Here is an 18,767-nt window from a genome sequence, read left to right as displayed (position 1 = left end):
TATGCATACATTACCCCGCTAGTTCGAACTAGGAGGGTAGTGTAGACATACTCCCAGAGCCACAGCCTGCAGGCAAAGGGTTGGGCTGGGCAGGGAAGAGACTCTGCAACACCCCGCATCCCTCCTGCCACCTCTCGTCACCCCAGTGCTGCTCCCAGAGGGCTGCAAGTTCCAACGCTGCTGCCCTGCCAGTCAGTGCTTTGGGGGCACAGGGATGTTGGAGCAGGCAGGGGAGTGAAGGAAGATGTGTGGGCAGGCTATGGGGCAGGGGTTGCACTGAGGGGCATGGGGAAATGCAGGGGATCAGGCTGGGGGGATCCTGGGGCTGAGGGGAGCAAGGCTGGAGCAGAGGGAAGATGTGAGCAGGGATACAATATTACTTTGCAGAAGCTGAACTTTCCTTTACACCCCACTTCTTCGCTTCTCTCCCCAACTAGCTGTTTGGCTGCATTCTCACCCTCTCACCTTTACTGTGTTACTCCCCCAACCTCTCCCACTCCCAAACTCCCTCTCATACTCCCACCCCACCCCCTCTCTTGCTGCCAAACTCCCTTTTAGACCCTGCCCTCCTCGCCCCATCTTGCAGCCCCCCCTCTTCAACCTGATCCTTATCCCATTCCCTGGCAGCCCTGTCCTGCACATTGAACCCCTCACTTTTGTTTCCATCCCAAAGCATAAGGGGGTCCACAAAATCCACTAACTTTGGAACCCCAGAAAAGTAAATCTGGCCTGTGGGAATCCTTAAGCCTGAATATACTTGTCCCTTTCCCTCACCTTTTGGGGGTTAGAGTGCCCGAAGAGTGAGGTGTCTCAGTTTGGGGCCACATCAGTGAGGGCTGGGGTTTTGTGGAGGAGGTTTTTTTTGCTTATCACTTGTGTGGTCCCCAACTGATTTTTCTGTGGGTCAGTGACCCCCAACACAAAAAAGTTCCCCACCGCTGCCGTAAATAAAGAAAACATTGAAACCTTTTGTACTGCACATAATATTTTACTTTATTTAAAATGAAGTTTGACAACCTAACATGAGAAAGTTAAAATGATAAAATTAAACCTTTCTTCCTAGCTGCAGCACTAGCAAAATGGATCAGGTGTAATTATGTAATTAATGGTGAGTTTCCATTAGCATCTGGTAGTTGCGGAAAGGTTAGCAATCATAGAATCATAGAACACTAGAACTGGAAGAGACCTTGAGAGGACATCAAGTCCAGTCTCCTGCCCTCATGGCAGGACCCAGTAGACCATCCTTGATAGATGTCTATCTAGCCTGCTCTTAAATATCTCCAGAGATGGAGATTCCACAACCTCCCTAGGCAACTTATTTCAGTGTTTCACCACCCGGACAGTTAGGAAGTATTTCCTAATGTCCAACCTAAACCTCCCTTGCTGCAGCTTAAGCCCATTGCTTCTTCTCCTGTCCTCAGAGGCTAAGGAGAACAATTTTTCTCCTTCCTCCTTGTGACACCCCCCTCAGTCTTCTCCTTTCCAAACTAAACAGGCCCAATTCTTTCAGTCTTCCTTCATATGTCCTGTTCTCTTGACCTTTAATCATTCTTGTTGCTCTTCTCTGGACCTTCCACAGACTAGAGCGGAAAAATGACTTCTCGTGTCTTGCTCACAACACTCCTGTTAAAGCATCCCAGAATCATGTTTGTCATTCTTCCGTTCTACTCTGAGCTGATGAGTCCTCAATTGGAGTATTATGTCCAGTTCTGGGAATCACATTTCAGGAAAGATGTGGAGAAATTGGAGAAGATCCAGAGAAAAGCAACAAAAATTATTGAAAGTCTAGAAAATATGACCTATGAGGAAAGATTGAAAGAACTGGGTTTGTTTAGCTTGGAAAGGAGAAGACTGAGAGACGACATGACAAAAGCTTTCAAGTGTGTAAAAGGGTGTTACAAAGAAGAGGGAGAAAAATATTCTCCTTAACTTCTGATGATTGGGCAAAAAGCAATGGGCCTAAATTGCAGCAAGGGAGGTTTAGGTTGAACATTAGGGGTACGACCTGACAGGGCGGTTAAGCACTCGAATAAATTGTCTAGGGAGGTTGTGGAATCTCCATCAGTGGAGATATTTAAGAGGAGGTTGGATAGACCTCTATCAGGAATGATCTAGACAATGCTTGGTCCTGCCATGAGGGTAGAGAAATGGACTTGACTTCTTGAGGTCCCCTCCATTTCTTGTATTCTATTATTCTAAAAGTGCAGGATATGAGTCAACAGTGTGCCCTTGTAGCCAAGAAGGAAATAACATTTTTTGCTCTCCACAAAATCTACAAAATCCACAAAATCCACACTTTCTAGTCTGTGGGTTGAAAGATACTGTGTACAAGCAATCATGGACCCATGCTGCAGAATTTGAATAGAGATCCAGGTTATGAGCTACATAGATACAATAGAAGTGACATGCAAAAATTGCAGTGAGGTGGCATGCGGTGGGAAGAAGGTCAATTTTAGCTAAGGACACTGGTAAAAAAACTGTTCTTATGTCAAATGCCACCACGTGAAAGAACAAAAAGAAAATACACGTATTTAACTGTATTTTATACATTTGATCTGTCTGGGAAAGATAAAGGGGTAAGATGCTGCTGCTGGACATTCAACCTGCGGCTCTGGGAGAAAGGAGGAATTAAAAGTTGTTATTCATTTAGGGGGGTAAACTGATATATCATACTTGTTGCTGAGCCAGCATCAGGCTCAGGCTTAATTCTTCATTTGGCTGTATCCATATAGTCAAGAAAAGGAAAAAAGAGCTCCAAAATAACCATTTGTCTATACAGAGAATTAATGCTCTTTGATCTAGATAAAGTGTACTATATAGAATTTTAAGTGCACAGTAGCAGAATCTATGTAGCCAGTTATTATGCAGCAAGTTTGTGTGCTATAAATTCACCCCCAAGTTTGCAGTGTACAGGTTGAACCTCTCTAGACCAGAAGGACCTGAGCAGTGCCAAACCAGAGAATTTGCCAGACCACAGCAGGTCAATATTGTCTAGCAGCAAAACCAACTCTTCCATTGCTTATTGGGCTCTAAGAAGACATTTAAGGGTAAATTAGAGCTACATAACAGCACAGAACACTGAGAGCTAGGACTAGTGGCTATAAGCAGATTTTATGGGACCATGAGGAACGTGGCCACACCCATGATAAGTGGACACGTAGTTAACTAAAATAATGCCAGACCATGAATGTTGCTGGAACAGAGTGTGCCAGATTACAGATGTTCAATCTGTATTCGGTTCAGTTCTAGGACCAGTTTTGTTCAATATCTTTATTAATGACCTGGATGAAGGGATGGATTTGCACCCTCGGCAAGTTTGCACATGACACTAAGCTAGGGGTAGAGGTAGATACACTCAAGGGCAGAGATAGGATCCAGAGTGACTTAGACAAATTGAAGGATTGGGCCACAAGAAATCTGATGAGGTTCAACAAGGACAAGTGCAGAGTCCCGCATTTGGGACTGAAGAATCCCAAGCATTGTTACAGGCTGGGGACCAACCATCATTGCCAGTAGATCCAGAGATGTGATTTTTCCCCTTTATTTGGTTCTTGTGAGGCCACATCTTGAGTATTGTGTCCAGTTCTGGGTCCCCCACTACAGAAAGGATGTGGATGCATTGGAGAGGGTCCAGTGGAGGGCAATCAAAATGATTAGGGGGCTGGAGCATATGACCTACGAGGAGAGGCTGAGGGAGTTGGGTCTGTAAAGTCTGCAGAAGCGAAGAGTGAGGGAGGATTTGATAGCAGCCTTCAACTTCCTGAAGGGAGGTTCCAAAGAGGATGGAGAAAGGCTGTTCTCAGTACTGACGGATGGCAGAACAAGGAACAATTGTCTCAAGTTGTGGTGGGAGAGGTCCAGGTTGGATATTAGGAAAAACTATTTCACTAGGAGGGTGGTGAAGCACTGGAATGGGTTCCCTAGGGAAGTAGTGGAGTCTCCATCCCTAGAGGTGTTTAAGTCTCGCCTTGACAAATCCCTGGCTGCGTTGATTTATTTGGGATTGGTCCTGCCTAGGGCAGGGGGCTGGACTTGATGACCTTCTGAGATCTCTTCCAGCTCTGTGGTTATATGATTATGTGATTCTATTAACTCTCCATATAGACATGCCCTGATTATGGTTGACAGACTCTTTGTAGGAGTGGAGAGTTAGAGTTAATTTCTCTTAGTAAAAGAGTTCAAAATGAACATTTAAGGCAGTGGTCACCCACCAGTCGATCGGCATCTACCAGTGAATCTTGGAGCCTCTGACAGATGATCCTGACTGGTTTGCCGGGAAACTATCAAGTGCTGGCACTTCAGTTGCCCCTCCACCCACTCTCATGCTGCTCCTGCCCTCTGCCCTGGAGCTGCCCCTCTGGGATCCTCCTGTTTGCTGTGCAAGGTGTAGGAGGGGGGCGCTGATCTCAAGGTGTCTCTCCTTCCCCCCCCCCCCACACACACAGAGAGAAGGGGATGGAGGGAGCTTGGCAATGCTCTACTACTCTCACACAGTGTGTGTGTCTCTGTAATTCTCACAAACACACACTGTCATTCCCTCTCATCTCTTGACCCAACACACACACGGGGGGTTGTTACCACTTTTCCTGCTTGCAGAGTGGGTTAGTTTGAGTTTGACTGGTCTGTGCATTTCATAACTTTCATTTCTCTCTTATGCTTAAATGTAATTCTTTGAGTAGTGACTTCTAAAATACCTAACCTGTCATGTCTGGAGTAATTATCTCTGTAGTAATTGTGCCCCTGGAAGTGGCTGGATTGTCCCTGCAGCCCCTGAGGAAGTCAGAGCAGGGGGTCTCCACATACTGTCCTTGCCAGTGGACACCACTCCTGCACCTCCCGTTGATCAATAATGGAGAACCGGGGCCAGTGGAGGCTGTGCTCACTGTGCTCCCCAGGAAAATGGGTAGCAGTTGGCCTCCGTCGGTCAGTTGACCATGGATGACGTATCCTAGTTCTCGTCTTGGTTCGTGTCGAATTGTCTGGGACAGTGTCGGGGACAGCGTTGTTGGTGGCTGAAAAGGCCAATCCGGGACTTCTTTGCCACAGAAGTCGCAGCTATAGGTGGTTCCCTGGCTGTTGTTGTTGTGTAACTTCCTGCGGGCTCGCTTTTCTTCTGATGCACGCATCATGTTCGTTTCGCCTGACTTGAGCTGTGTGGTCAGGGTGCCCCTCCACTTTGGGCGGTCTGCTGCGAGGTCTTCCCAGGACTGCGTGTTTATGTCGATGGCTTTCATGTCCCTCTTCACGACATCTTTAAATCGCAGGTTCGAGCACCCTGTGGTTCTCTTCCCAGATGCCAGTTCCCCGTAGAGGATGTCCTTTGGGATCCTCCCGTCCTCCATGCGGCGTACATGGCCAAGCCAATGCAGGCGATGTTGTCGGAGCATGGTGTACATGCTGGGGAGGCCGGCTCGAGTCAGAACTTCGAGGTTGGAGACTTTGTCTTGCCAGGTAATACCCAGGATGCGGCGCAGACCTCGTAGATGGAAGGCGTTCAGTCTCCGCTCTTGTCTCGCGTATGTGGTCCATGTCTCGCTCCCGTACAGCAGGGTGCTGATGACGCAGGCGTTGTACACTGCCATCTTTGTTGCGGTTGTCAGCCTGGGGTTGGTCCACACTCGGGTTGTCAGGCGGGCTAAAGTAGAGGCTGCCTTCCCGATCCTCTTGTCAAGCTCAGCATCAAGGGAGAGATTATCGGTGATGGTGGAGCCCAAGTACGTGAACTGGTGGACGACGTCAAGCTGGTAGTCGTCTACTGTGATGGCTGGTGGAGTGACAGTGTCCTGGCTTAGGACGTTTGTTTTTTTCAAACTGATAGTCAGCCCAAAGTCTTTGCAGGCCATGGGAAAACGGCTCATCAGTGACTGTAGTTCTTCCTGGGTGTGTGTGACGACTGCTGCGTCGTCGGCAAATATCATGTCCCTGATCAGCGTCTTGCGTATCTTCGTCTTGGCTTTGAGGCGAGAGAGATTGAATAGCTTGCCATCCGATCTGGTGCGGAGGTAGATTCCTTCCGTTGCTGAGCCGAAGGCATGCTTGAGGAGCAGGGCAAAGAAGATCCCAAACAATGTGGGGGCAAGAACGCAGCCTTGCTTGACGCCGCTGCTGATGCTGAAAGGCTCGGAGCAACTGCCGTTAAACTGCACTGTTCCCTTCATGTCTGTGTGGAAGGATTCAATCAAACTCTGCAGTTTTGGTGGGCAGCCGATCTTGTGAAGGATTTTGAAGAGTCCGTCTCTGCTGACCAGGTCAAAGGCTTTGGTGAGATCAATGAAGGAGACGTGCAAGGGCATCTGCTGTTCTCTACACTTCTCCTGGAGTTGTCGTAGGGAGAAAATCATGTCTACGGTTGACCGTTCTGCGCGGAAACCACACTGTGACTCCGGGTAGACACATTCAGCCAGCTTCTGCAGTCGGGTCAAGATGACCTTAGCAAATACTTTGCCTACGATGCTAAGAAGGGAGATGCCTCTGTAGTTGTTGCAATCACTTCTCTCGCCCTTATTCTTGTAGAGGGTGACGATCTTAGCATCCCGCATATCCTGCGGTACGGCTCCTTCTTTCCAGCACTGACAGAGCACTTTGTGAAGAGGGTGCAGTAGGGAACACTTGCACTGTTTCAGCAGGTCTGAAGGAATCCCGTCGCTGCCGGGGGCTTTTCTTGAGGCCAGTTTATCAACAGCCTTGCTGAGCTCTTCTACTGTTGGCTCTGCATCAAGTTCTTCCATTATTGGCAGGCATTCAATGGCATCTAATGCTGCGGAGGTCACCGTATTCCGTCTGGAGTAGAGGTCGGAGTAGTGTTCCACCCATCTCCCCAACTGTTGTTGCTTGTCGGAGATTATTTCTCCAGTAGATGACTTGAGGGGTGCTGTTTTGCTCTTGGTAGGGCCCAGCGCTTTCTTGATGCCGTCGTACATGCCTCTTGTGTTCCCTGATATGGCTGCTTTCTGGATGTCGTTGCTGAGCTGCTGCCAATATTCGTTCGCACAGTGCCTGGCAACCTGTTGAGCCTTGCTCCTAGTAGCCCTGAGAATTTGTAGGTTCCTCTGGCTTGGTGACCGCTTGTATTCTGCCAGGGCGGCGCGCTTGGCTTCTATGACTGGAATCATCACAGAGGACTTTGCTTCAAACCAGTCGTGCGTCTTTGTGGTCCTCTTTCCAAAGGTTGCTAGGGCAGTGCAGTGCATTATGTTCCGCAGTGTTTCCCACTTTTCCATGGCAGAGTCTCCTGTCTGTGTGGCGTCAAGTTCCTTCTCAAGCGCTTCTGCGAATTTCTGCGTCAGGTCAGGCTGCGACATCTTGCTGACGTCGATGCGAGGATTTCCTTGTTTCCTTGAACGATGAAACCTCTTCGGGTTCAGCCTGATCTTGCAGCACACTAAGGAGTGGTCTGTGTCGCAGTCAGCACTATGATAAGAGCGTACGTGCAGGATGCAATTGATAGCTGAGCGGCGAACTAGTATAAGGTCCAACTGGTGCCAGTGTTTCGAGCGCGGATGTCGCCAGGAGACCTTATGCTGGGGCTTGGTCTGAAAGTATGAGCTGGCGATGCACAGGTTGTAGAAAGCGCAGAGCTCGAGCAGGCGTTGGCCGTTCTCGTTCATTTTGCCGACGCCAAATTTTCCGAGGCACGAAGGCCATGAGTCATTGTCCGCACCTACTCTGGCATTGAAGTCACCCAGAAGGATGAGTTGTTCCTTGTCGGGGATGCTGTTAATGACAGATGTTAGGTTCTCATAGAACCGGTCTTTAGTTTCCAATGTTGCGTTCAGAGTTGGGGCGTATACGCTGACGAGGGTGATAGGGCCTGTGGTGGTGTTGAGACGAAGGGTGAGGAGTCGTTCTGAGCCATTACTGCCTGGTTCTACCATACTCAGTAGGCTATTTTTCACCGCGAAAGCTACGCCATGCTGTCTGGGCTCGTCTGGGGCCTTTCCCTGCCAGTAGAAGGTGTAGTCTTTTTCTTTCAGAATGCCTGAGTCTGCCAGTCGTGTTTCCTGTAGGGCGGCGATGTCTACGTTCAGCCTCAGAAGTTCGTTGTTGATGACTGCTGTCTTTCGTAGGTCGTCAATGTCCCATACGTCTTCGGAGAGGCCCGTCAACATTGTACGGACATTCCAACATCCCAGTTTAAGAGGTGGTGTCTTTCTCAGTGTTTTGTTGCCTGGTGCGATGGTTGCAGCCTGCCGTTCGGAATATTCCTAATCCCCATGCACCCAGTGAGGAAAGCAGACTGTGGCGGGGCAGTACCTGACTGTCTGGGGGCTGCCCAGCTTGAGGCGGGCGGTAACTGCCCAGTGAGACCCGAAGATCCCTCCCACCGTCGGGAACAACCCCTGGCGCCATGCTCTACGCCAATTGAGCTGTGGCTTATAACCGGTAAACTGTTGCTCCCCGTGTTGTTTCCGCGCTAGTAGCGCTAGCGAGGCTGGAGTGTCCTCTCCAGGGTTGCGAGATATGTTGGTAGTCGGATACTAGCCAGGGCGATGTAATATGGAGGAACAGGCTATTGCCCACGTAGCGGGTCCCCCCTCTCCACGTCGTCGATGGATCCAAAGGAACAGCAGGGCTGCTACAGTTTGGCATCGGCGCCGTCGCAGGAGTTGCCAGAGCGAGGCTGCAAGCAGCGTCGAACTGTCTTAGGGACTCCGACTCCGGATTTTTCCTCGAGGTTTACTCCTGAAGCCTTTTCCATGGAAGAATATAGCCGCAAGGCAGCGGAGGTTTAAAATCAGGGTTTTCCTTCCCCTAGATGAACTGCCTTCCTAGGCTGACGAGTATCATCTCCCCGAAGCAACTGGTTATAAGGCGCCAGTGACCCGCCTGTGCCCCTTCTCCTGTCAGTTAAAACAGTTCCGCCGGGTTTACAAGCTAAACCGCATGTGAAGGCCAGGAGCTGGACTTGGTTGTCAGAGGCTATTGGAGACGCACGCCGTATAGGGGTACTTTATAGACAGTGGGAGCTTATCCCCACTACCACCCCTGGCTATGACAACCTTGGAACTGGGTAGCACACCTGTGCTATCCTGTGTTGTCTGTTTGGTCACTCCCAGGGTGGGCAGAAAGGTGGGGGAGGGACTCAAGCCCCCAACCTTGCACTCTCCAGGAAAATGCCCTAGACCACTCCAGAACCTACCCCACCTCCTTACCTTCAAAGCATCCCCTCCTGCACTCCAAAGCCCTTGGCTCAGGACCAGAGCCTGCACTCCCAACCCTCTAACCCAGCCTGGTGAAAGTGAAGGTATGTCTACACTACAAAGTTAATTCGAAGTAACAGCCGTTAGTTCGAATTAACTTTAATAGCAGCTACACATACAAACCACTGGTTCAAATTTAAATCGAACTAGCGGAAAGCTTAATTCGAACTAGGTAAACCTCATTCTATGAGGAGTAACGCCAAATTTGAATTAAGTAGTTCGAATTAAGGGCTGTGTAGCCACTTAATTCGAAGTAGCTGGAGGCTAGCCCTTCCCAGCTTGCCCTGGTGGCCACTCTGGGCCAAACCAGGAAAACTCTTCTGCTCCCCTCCCTGCCCCGGAGCCCTCAAAGGGGCAGATTCTGGCCACAGTGCCTGTGCCAGTTGCCAGCCTACCAGCACCCAGCCAGCAGACCCTGCATCGGGCACACCATGAGCCAGTATTGAGTCCATGTGCGCTTGTTGGCATGTGTGCCGCTGTGGCACCTAAGTTATTAATAAATATCTTATAAACCTCTCCCTTTTCCCTCTGCTGCCATGTCTCCCACCCTCCCCTCACCCCATCTGCTCCCCTGGTGCCTGCTGCCCCCACCCCTCACCCTCCTCTGCTGTCCTGGCTCCTGCCCTTCTCACTCCCCTAAGCCCTTTGGGGACGTGTACCCCTCCCCATCCTCTTTAATCCCTGTACCAGCCTTTCTCTTTCCTCCTCTAGCACCACTCTGGTCATCTGTAGCTACCTCTCCTCATCCCCTCTCCTAACACATTCCTCTACCCACCTGCCCTGCCTCTCTCCTCTGGTGCCCATCCCTCCTCTCCACGTGTCTGCCCTTGTGCTTCACCATGACAATACCCCTGATGCCTGAACCTTCCCTGACCCCCACACCTTCCTGGTGCCTCCTTCTTCCCTCACTGCACATGCTCTCCTTGCTCACTTTCTCCCTGGTGCCCACGCCCTCACCATGCTCTGCCCCAATTCTCCATATGCCCCTCTGTGCCCTCACATATGATTTGCTCCATCCCCTGCCTTCCTCATGCCCACCCCTCTTTCAACTCCTCTTCTCTCAGCACCCACTGCCCCCTCTCATCTTTCTCCCTCTTGCCCCCTCTGCCCCTCCTCTCTCCCAGTATCCCCTTGTCCTCTCCCTTCTACTCCCACTGACACCTTCCCTCCTGTTGCCCCTCCTGCCCTTTTCCTTCTTGTCTCCTCTTGGCCCCCTGGCATTTGTCTCTCCTCCAGCCTGCCCCTTGGTCCCCCTCCCCTCAGCAAAGGCCCCTCCTCTCCATACCCCTTTTCCCTTTAGTTCTCCCTTCACCCTTCCCTCACCTTTTGCCTTGCACATGGAAAGCACTTTGCAGGGGCTAGAGCTGGGGCCACAGAGATATTTTTAGTACTGCCATCCCAGCCCCAGAAGCTTCCACAGCCCTGGCCCCAGTCGTTACCAGGGTGGGACTGCTGGGACTAAAGCAGAGTCCACCTATGGTGCTATTGTTAGTACCCTGGTCCTGGTGCCTGTGGGTGGCCCCAGGTCCAGCTGGAGTCATGCAGCAGCCACATGAGGCCCATTCCAGTGAGGATGACCTGGCCAGAATGCACTTCATTCAGCTGCCACTTCACTCCAGCTGGAGCCAGGGCCGCCATGTGGGAACAGATACCACAGTATTAAAAATAACATTGCAGGAGGCTCCAGCTTCAGCTGGAGTTAAGCAGCAGCTGATGAGGTGGTGCTCCTGGACTCCCCTAGCATCCCCCCCTGCAGCGGCCACTTGCTCTTTGTATAAGTGATGGGGACGACGGAAGAGGAGGCGGCGCGGCCAAATCGGGCAGAGAAGTCCCAAAGGAGGGAGGTGGCCACGCAGTGGTGGGGTGGGAGCTGGCAGGGGGTTGCTAGATGGCAGTGTGCACTGGGCTCCAGCTTCCAACCCAACCTAGAAACCATGCACCACTGGAAGTGGCCCTGGCTGCCCGTGGGCAAAGCACCCAAAGAGCTGCCTACGTGCTGGGGGAGGAGAACATTGCTGCTGCACTGCAAGGCTGTCCCAGTGGAGGAGGGAAATGGCGGTGCCATTTCTAGCCATATCTGGTAGGGTTTTCCGGGACATTTTACTACATGATGGGGCACCAGGACAGAGTATTTAAATTTGGGATTGTCCTGGAAAAAACGTAACATATGGTCGGCATAACTATGAGAATTTTCCAAAGTTACACAGCAAGTCACTGGCATCGGCAGGACTGGAACCCAGGAGTCCTGATTTCCAATCCCCTGCTCTAACTGCTGGATATTGTCTGTTATTCATTCATTTACTTACTTACTTGTTTCATTTTCCTACTCTAGCTTGACTTTATCTCATTGTAGAACCATTCACACTTGGAAGAGTGATGAGGTAAAAATTAGCTGCAGAAATTTCAAAAGAATAAGGCACTATTAAGATTGCTTCCATTGGAACAGACAGATTAATAGCTACTAAAAAGAAAAAGGGAAGCTCCAGATGACTCATGGAAGTTATCATTATTATCATAAGAAGTTGGTGTTGCCTTTAGCAGCTGCAACACAGAAGTTAATGTAGTTATTTCCTTTGTGGTTTTTTAAGAACCCTTATAAAGTTTCCCTTGCTTTGTGAACTTCCCAGCAATTTGCACATCGCTGCTGTGAACTCTCCAGGGATTTTTTGGTCAGCATATTTTTATGAATTTCTTTAATCTTCCTGTGCAGCAATGAGGGCCTGATAGGTGTGGCCTCTCAGTATGTTAGCAACCTTGCTTGTGGCACTGATCTATCTCACTGGCTGGTGTTCAGTTCCCAGGGTACTGCACTAGCCTGGAGTGATTCTAGAACTGCACCTCTAGTAACTTATCTTCAAAGGCATAAGCAAGATGAGGATTGTGGCTCACTGGAATCAAGGAGAACAGAAAACTAGAAGGTCCATGCTGATATGTATTAGCAGGGGGCATTGCTGTTAGCAGTAGAGCTAATAGACTTTCAAGAACTGCTGAGATAAAAGAATGAACAAAAAAGAGAGAGAGCAAGGAGGGAGAGAATCTTTGCTAAAGTTGTTGCTGCATTGGAGGCTGAAGGAGGATCCTGGAGACAGTATTTGTTTGTACTGCTCTGAGGCAGAAATTGAATAATAAAGGTAACTCAGGCTAGGGGATTTCCTGATGCATGGAAGAGGCATGGCCTGGCAAGATGCACTGAGAGCACACCACAAGTCCCCGAGCAAAGAGGACTTTCAAAATTCCAAAAGAATGCAAAGGGCAGGTCTAAGGATTGGACACTTGAGAGGAGACAGTAGAGTTCAAACTAATGACCAGAGGGGCAAGAACAGGCATTTTGGGACAGGTACCAGAGGCTATTGTCACTGCACAGAAAGCTCTATGTACTGAAGTGGTTTATCTAGAACACAGCAACTGCGGAGCTAGAGCATACTAAGTGCCATACCAGTATGGATGCCTAGGAAGTTACGATTTATTGCACAGTAATTTGTAGATGTAGACTTGTCCTTATTAAGACTTCACTAGTATTGCTGGAACTGGAGTCAAAGGACTCTGATGTAGAACCATACACCCCAACTGAAAGCTTTGGTTAACTCCCCTATTTCTCTAATCACTGGTGTGCCTTGTTTTGCCTCCTGTTATAGAGATTCTGGGAATCCTACGTGTACCCAGTTCCATATCTTTTACAATAAGTTTCCCTTTATGAGCACAGGGCACATGCAGAGATACTGCAGCATAGACGAAGAAGCAGATGTTGTTGGTGCTCTGTAACTGTCAGCTGCTGATGCACACGAAAGCCTTTCAATTCCCTGTCTAACACAGGACAAACGGAGTGTGATGAACAATTTATCTCAGATGACCAGGCCCGTGGTTGGCATTCCTGTTCAGATGTGCAGTATACCTGCCAGCGTGACAGCCTGATGGCCATTTGGCATCATAATAGGATTTGTTCCACATCTATAAACAGTTATCCTAAATATCATCCCAAATCCTTTGATGCCCAGTGACAACCTGTCTGATTAAGTCTTTTCCTGAATAAAGCTGTATGAATTGAAATCGTCAGGATTTCCATGTATATGGATTATATTTTGTGTCTTTTATAATAATGATGCAGCTAGATCTTATTCTAACACTGAAGGGACTCAAACCGGAGAGAGGACTCACCATAGCTGTTATAAATAATGGTGGCAAGCTGTTTCAGATTATCAGCAAAAGAATTTGTTAGCTTCTTGGTGAACACATGCTTAATTAGAGTTGGGTGACACAGATGGGTGACTATTAAGGGCACTTGTTTGGGTCTTGGAAAAGAGCTGGCACCAGTTGATATGGCTTTTACCAACTTACCTGGTGACAATTTGCAAATCATCGTCCTAAGTAAGATACCTTCATTTGTGCTGGTGTGCATCAAGAGTAATGCCACAGAAGAGAATTACGTTACCCAGGTGTAAAACAGGTCAGATTCAGGCCTCACATTTTTGTATTTCCAAATCTTCCTGGTTTTGGAAATCACCTTCACCAAACAGTGCCAGCTAGTAGGATTTCATTGTTAATGAGATGATGGACGTTCATATGAAATCCTCTTGGGAGGGAAACCTGGGACTCATTTGCAAATTAAATGATAAATCATTTTCTTTAATCCTATTTTGACTCCTAATAAAGGGCTGGGAGAGGCAAAGGTCAAGATCCCAAACCTGCAAAAATTTGGAGATGGTTTGATTTGGGTCTCGGGGGCGGGGGAGGGAGGCATTTGGATCTGGGGGATCAGCCCAGAGCTTTCATTCCAGGAAGCTGCATTTATTGGTTCGTCACACTTGGGAGGTAGGTAGTCTGACTTAAGAGTTGGGAGCCAACAGGCAGTCTGGATCTGGATACTAGGACACAAGAAACCTAGACAGAGCAGAGGAGAGACGAAAAGTCTCATGTCAGGAAGAAGGTTACCAGGAGATCACAGAGTGATAGGTCAGAGACTTCAGGACAGAAGAGTCACTGTGGTAGTCAGAGTCAAATAGCAACAGCAGGTTGCTATGGAGATAGTCCTATGCACAGAAAACTTCCTGTTCTGCTGCTTGGTTTAAGCAAAGCAGGGAACCAATCAGGACCTGCAGAATTTCACTAATCAGAGCCCAGCACTGAAGCCCTCTGTTAAAGTTGAGCTTCAAGTATTGGCAACAATTAACAGGTCAGTGGCTGGCAAGTCAGGACATGCTGGCTTCTAAGGGTCTTGAGGACTGAAGTTTGAAACCTCTGGCTCCTGACATGGTTATGTCAAGGTTCTGGGAGTTAGGACTCCAGACTTCCACTGATTGGTCAGCAACTGAGCTTCTGTGACCTGAATTCAGAGGTAGTGAGCCAGTGACACACCCAACAGTTTCATTGAGAGCTGTGGACGTTCCACTTTGCTGATAGTCATGCCCTCAATGTCTGTGGTTGAACACCTCAGAACAGAGACCCCCTCCAAATGTGGAAACCAGTTTTGAAAAGTATGGCCTGTGGGCACCTCTCTCTGGATGCTAAAATTTCCTCTTGAAAGTGTTGGATCCTTGGCATCTTCAGCCATCCAACAATCTGCATTGAGGTTCAATCCTGTTGCCACTGAAGGCCATGGAAGTTCTGAGTTCTTCAGAAGTTCTTAAATCTCATTTTCAAACATGACTTAGATTGTGTTTACCATGTAGTCACAACTGTGAGCCTGTCTGACTTGGGTCAGTAAGCAGTCAGAACCGGGATCCTAGGACCCTGCTGTGAGGGTTGAGTTGGCAAGACCAAGCTCCCTGAGATTCGGGTTCAAGCCCTGTCATTTTGCAGAGTGAATGAATGTAGACCCAAATCAGAAGGTCTACGTAGTGAGGCGTGGACATGTTAGGGTGGTTCTGAGACCCAGGTCTAACAATTATAATTCCAGTTTACAATGCAGTGTGAACCTTCAAGCATGAATTTGGAAACACCAGCTCTACAAGCGCAGGCCCCACAGACCTGGGTTTACAATGCAGTTTAGACATATCGTTAGACACACAGGAGCCTAAATGCTATTGAAAATCAGTGGGATTTAGGTGCAAAGTCAGTTAGGTAATTTTGAAAATCATATCATATGTCTTACTCTCTTTTGTGGAATAAATTGACAAGCCCAATCATTCACCCTGAATCTCAAATTTGAAATTTCACATTGACCTCCATTCAGCGTGAGTCTTGGATCTCTAGTAAGCAATCTGAAAATGAAATAATTAAGTAGTCATAGCCTTTTTATCCCACATATACTCCAAACCCAGAGCTTTATAAGGCACACACAAAAAATCAAAACATATTTTCAAAAGTTTGTAGTACAAATTACCCTATTTAAAACCCCAATATTTTCTGTTTATAAAGTGAAAAACATGACTAGTTTATTAAGGGAAAGTACTCAATAATGAATTATCTTCAGAATACATTTTCTCTGGGCTGCTGTTGCTACTTTACCTTATCAACAGAGATGGTTATTTTGATTGTAATTGAAGTGGGTGGTATGATTTTCCGAGCATTTATTTTGTTTAAAAATGAATGAATCTCATAAAAACAAACCAAAATGATGGATAATTACTATGAAGCTAATGTATTATTTTTAAGCAAATGGGCAGAGTTCAAACTTCCTTCTGAATTATATTTACATTATCTGAACTTCTTATATTTTCCTGTAGTGGAAAGGAGTTTCCCCCCACTAATTACTCTTTAATTGAGGAGTCTTCCCACTGAAGTTAATGGATAATACTTTGCTGGTAATTTTCATTTATTTTTGGGTGGTCAGGTTTTGTTATAGTACAAATTTCCTGTTAAAAATTAGCCAGATTCATGGAAAACTCCCAAGCATTTCTGTACTGATGATATTGTGCTTTTTTAGATGTCATGAATATTCTGTTACTCCTTTTTTGACCAAACAGCTGCTCAAAGTTCAGAGCCCTGGGAATGTCCTAGCTGGAAGTAGAAATTGATGAGGGAGCCAGGTGTTTTCCTTGATGCAGTCTTCTTTACTTATAAGGTGTGAAAAAGGATGTTCTTTTCTGACCTCAGGAGCCTGACACTTAGATATGTTGATAGAGGTTATGGCTAGTCCCATCCAAACCTTCAACCTAGTCACTGGAGATTTTTTTTCAAAGATTTTAGTATAAAATGGTTGCTTGTAAAGCAGGGACTTTATTTTACCAGATGGGCTTATGAATTGGGTTTCATAAATAATTGTTGAGCTTTAAAAATTGTTATGAACTTGTTGCATCTACAGCATGACATGGAAATATTCCATTTTACCACCTGTGCAAACTCAGTTACTTTAGTATTTGGGACCAATCAAAACCCTATTGAAGTCAAGTGGGAAAAAATTCATTGACTTTAGGGTCTTTTGCCCATTGTAGCCACCATCTGTACTTCCATATTTCCTTTGTAAACCCTAGAAAGCCAAAATGACTTTGACAAATTGAAGAACTGGTCTGAAATCATTAAATCAACAATATGAAATTCAATAAAAGCAAGTGCAAAGTACTTTACTTAGGAAGGAAAAATCAAATGCACCATTACAAAATGAGGTGACAGTCCTGATGAAAAGGATATGGAGTTACAGTGGATCATATTGTATATGAATCAAAAGCATGATGCATTTGTAAAAAAAGCTAATAATATTCTTGAACGTAATAATAGCAGTGTCATACATAAAAGTCAGGAGACACATGTAATTGTCTTGCTCTGTTCAGTACTCCAGCTGAGGCCTAACCACTGCCATGTCCAATTCTGGTTGCCACAAGTACAGAAGATATGAGCCAATTGGAGAGACTCTTGAGAACAGTAACCAATGAGGAAAGCTAGGGAAAAAAGGCACGTTTAGTCTGAAGAAAAGACTAAATGGGGACTTGATGACAGTCTTCTAATATGATCAGAAGATAATAATGGCCATATTGGATCAGACTAATGGTCCATATTATGACAGTGGGGAGTGCCAGATACTTCAGAGGGAATTCACAGAATAGGGCAATTATTGAGTGATCTATTCCCAATTGTCCAGTCCCAACTTCTGGAACTCAGTGGCTTAGGTACACATGGATCATGGGGTTTATTAAGGGCTGTTATAAAAAGGACTGTGATCACTTGTTCTTCATGAGCACTGAAGGTAGGACAAAAATAACAGGGTATATCTACACTTGCAGCCTATTTCGGAATAGGGCTGAAAATTCAGGCATTTGGAATTGCAAATTAAGCCTGGGATTTAACTATCCCGTGCTTGATTTGCATCTTCCTGGCTGGGCACCGTTTTTGAAATTTACAATCCCGGAATAACTGCCCGTGTCTACACGCGGCAGTGAAACAGGCATTCGAAATAAAGCCCTATTTCGAACTACATGTTGTTCCTCCTGCAATGAGGTTTAACAGGTAGTTCGAAATAGGGCTTTATTTCGAACGCCCGTTTCATTGCTGCATGTAGACGCGGGAAGTTATTCCTGGCTTGTAAATTTCAAAAATGGCGCCCACCGGGAAGATGCAAATCCAGCACAGGATATTTAAATCCCGGGCTTGATTTGCAATTCCGAATGCCTACATTTGCAGCCCTATTCCGAAATAGGCTGCAAGTGTAGACATACCCACAGGCTTAATTATCATCGATGGAGACTTAGGTTAGATATTAGAAAAAAGTTTCTAACTACAAGGGTATTATGCTCTAGAACAGGCTTTTAAGGGAAACTGTGGAATCCCCATTAATGGAAGTTTTTTAAGAACAGTTTTGACAAACACCTGTCAAGGATGGTTTAGGTTTACTTGGTCCTGCCTCATGCAGGGGGCTGGATTTGATGACTTATTCAGGCTCCTTCCAGCCCAACATTTCTATGATTTAATGATTTTTTTAAACTCAAGATTATTAAATTTGAGTCTATAAACTAGATTCTATTCTTAGTTATGTCATTACAGTCTACGAATATGCTAATGTATTTTCAAAGACAAAAAATCAGTTTAGTGCTTAACACCCATTGACTTTTTCTGAAAGTTAGACACTGTCATTTGTGCCTCTGAAAAATCTCCCCCTTCATCTTCAACACAATCTGCCTTTCTTTTAGCCTGATCTCCTTGCAGGCCTCTTGTGTAACTCTCACTTTGCTGCTCTTCCACATGCACATAACAAGATCAAATATGGCCAAAGTATGTCGGCAGCTTTAGCACAGCTCACAGACAGGTAACCTTTATGCTGTTGACTTGAAGGTATATAAATAGCAGAACAAATCAGACAAGTTATTTTTATCTATCCTCTTTAACATCAAAAGAGGCTTCAATAAAACAATAGTAACCATCATAAGGATTTATCTGATCTGAGAAGTGGGAGTTTAGCTGATGTTTCCTCTGATTTCCTATGCTGCCATTCTGCTCTATTCAGCCATACTTATTTGTTGTCTGCATCCGGTGATTGTAACAGGAAATGGTCTTTGAGTGTCAGTAACAGGATGTTCTCGACAATCAAAACTGGATCCTACAGCAGTGAAATTTCCTCTTTGCCCTGCGGATGTGGTTGGCTGACCTTGGCATTCAACTATAATATAGTACTTTGAAAGGGAGCAGCAAAATCTGTGC

Source organism: Pelodiscus sinensis, chromosome 20, assembly GCF_052426305.1.
Source record: "Pelodiscus sinensis isolate ZL-2025 chromosome 20, ASM5242630v1, whole genome shotgun sequence".
In the NCBI taxonomy this organism is placed as follows: domain Eukaryota; kingdom Metazoa; phylum Chordata; order Testudines; family Trionychidae; genus Pelodiscus; species Pelodiscus sinensis.
The sequence above is the reverse complement of the archived record's forward strand: the minus strand, read 5'-3'. Positions refer to the sequence as shown.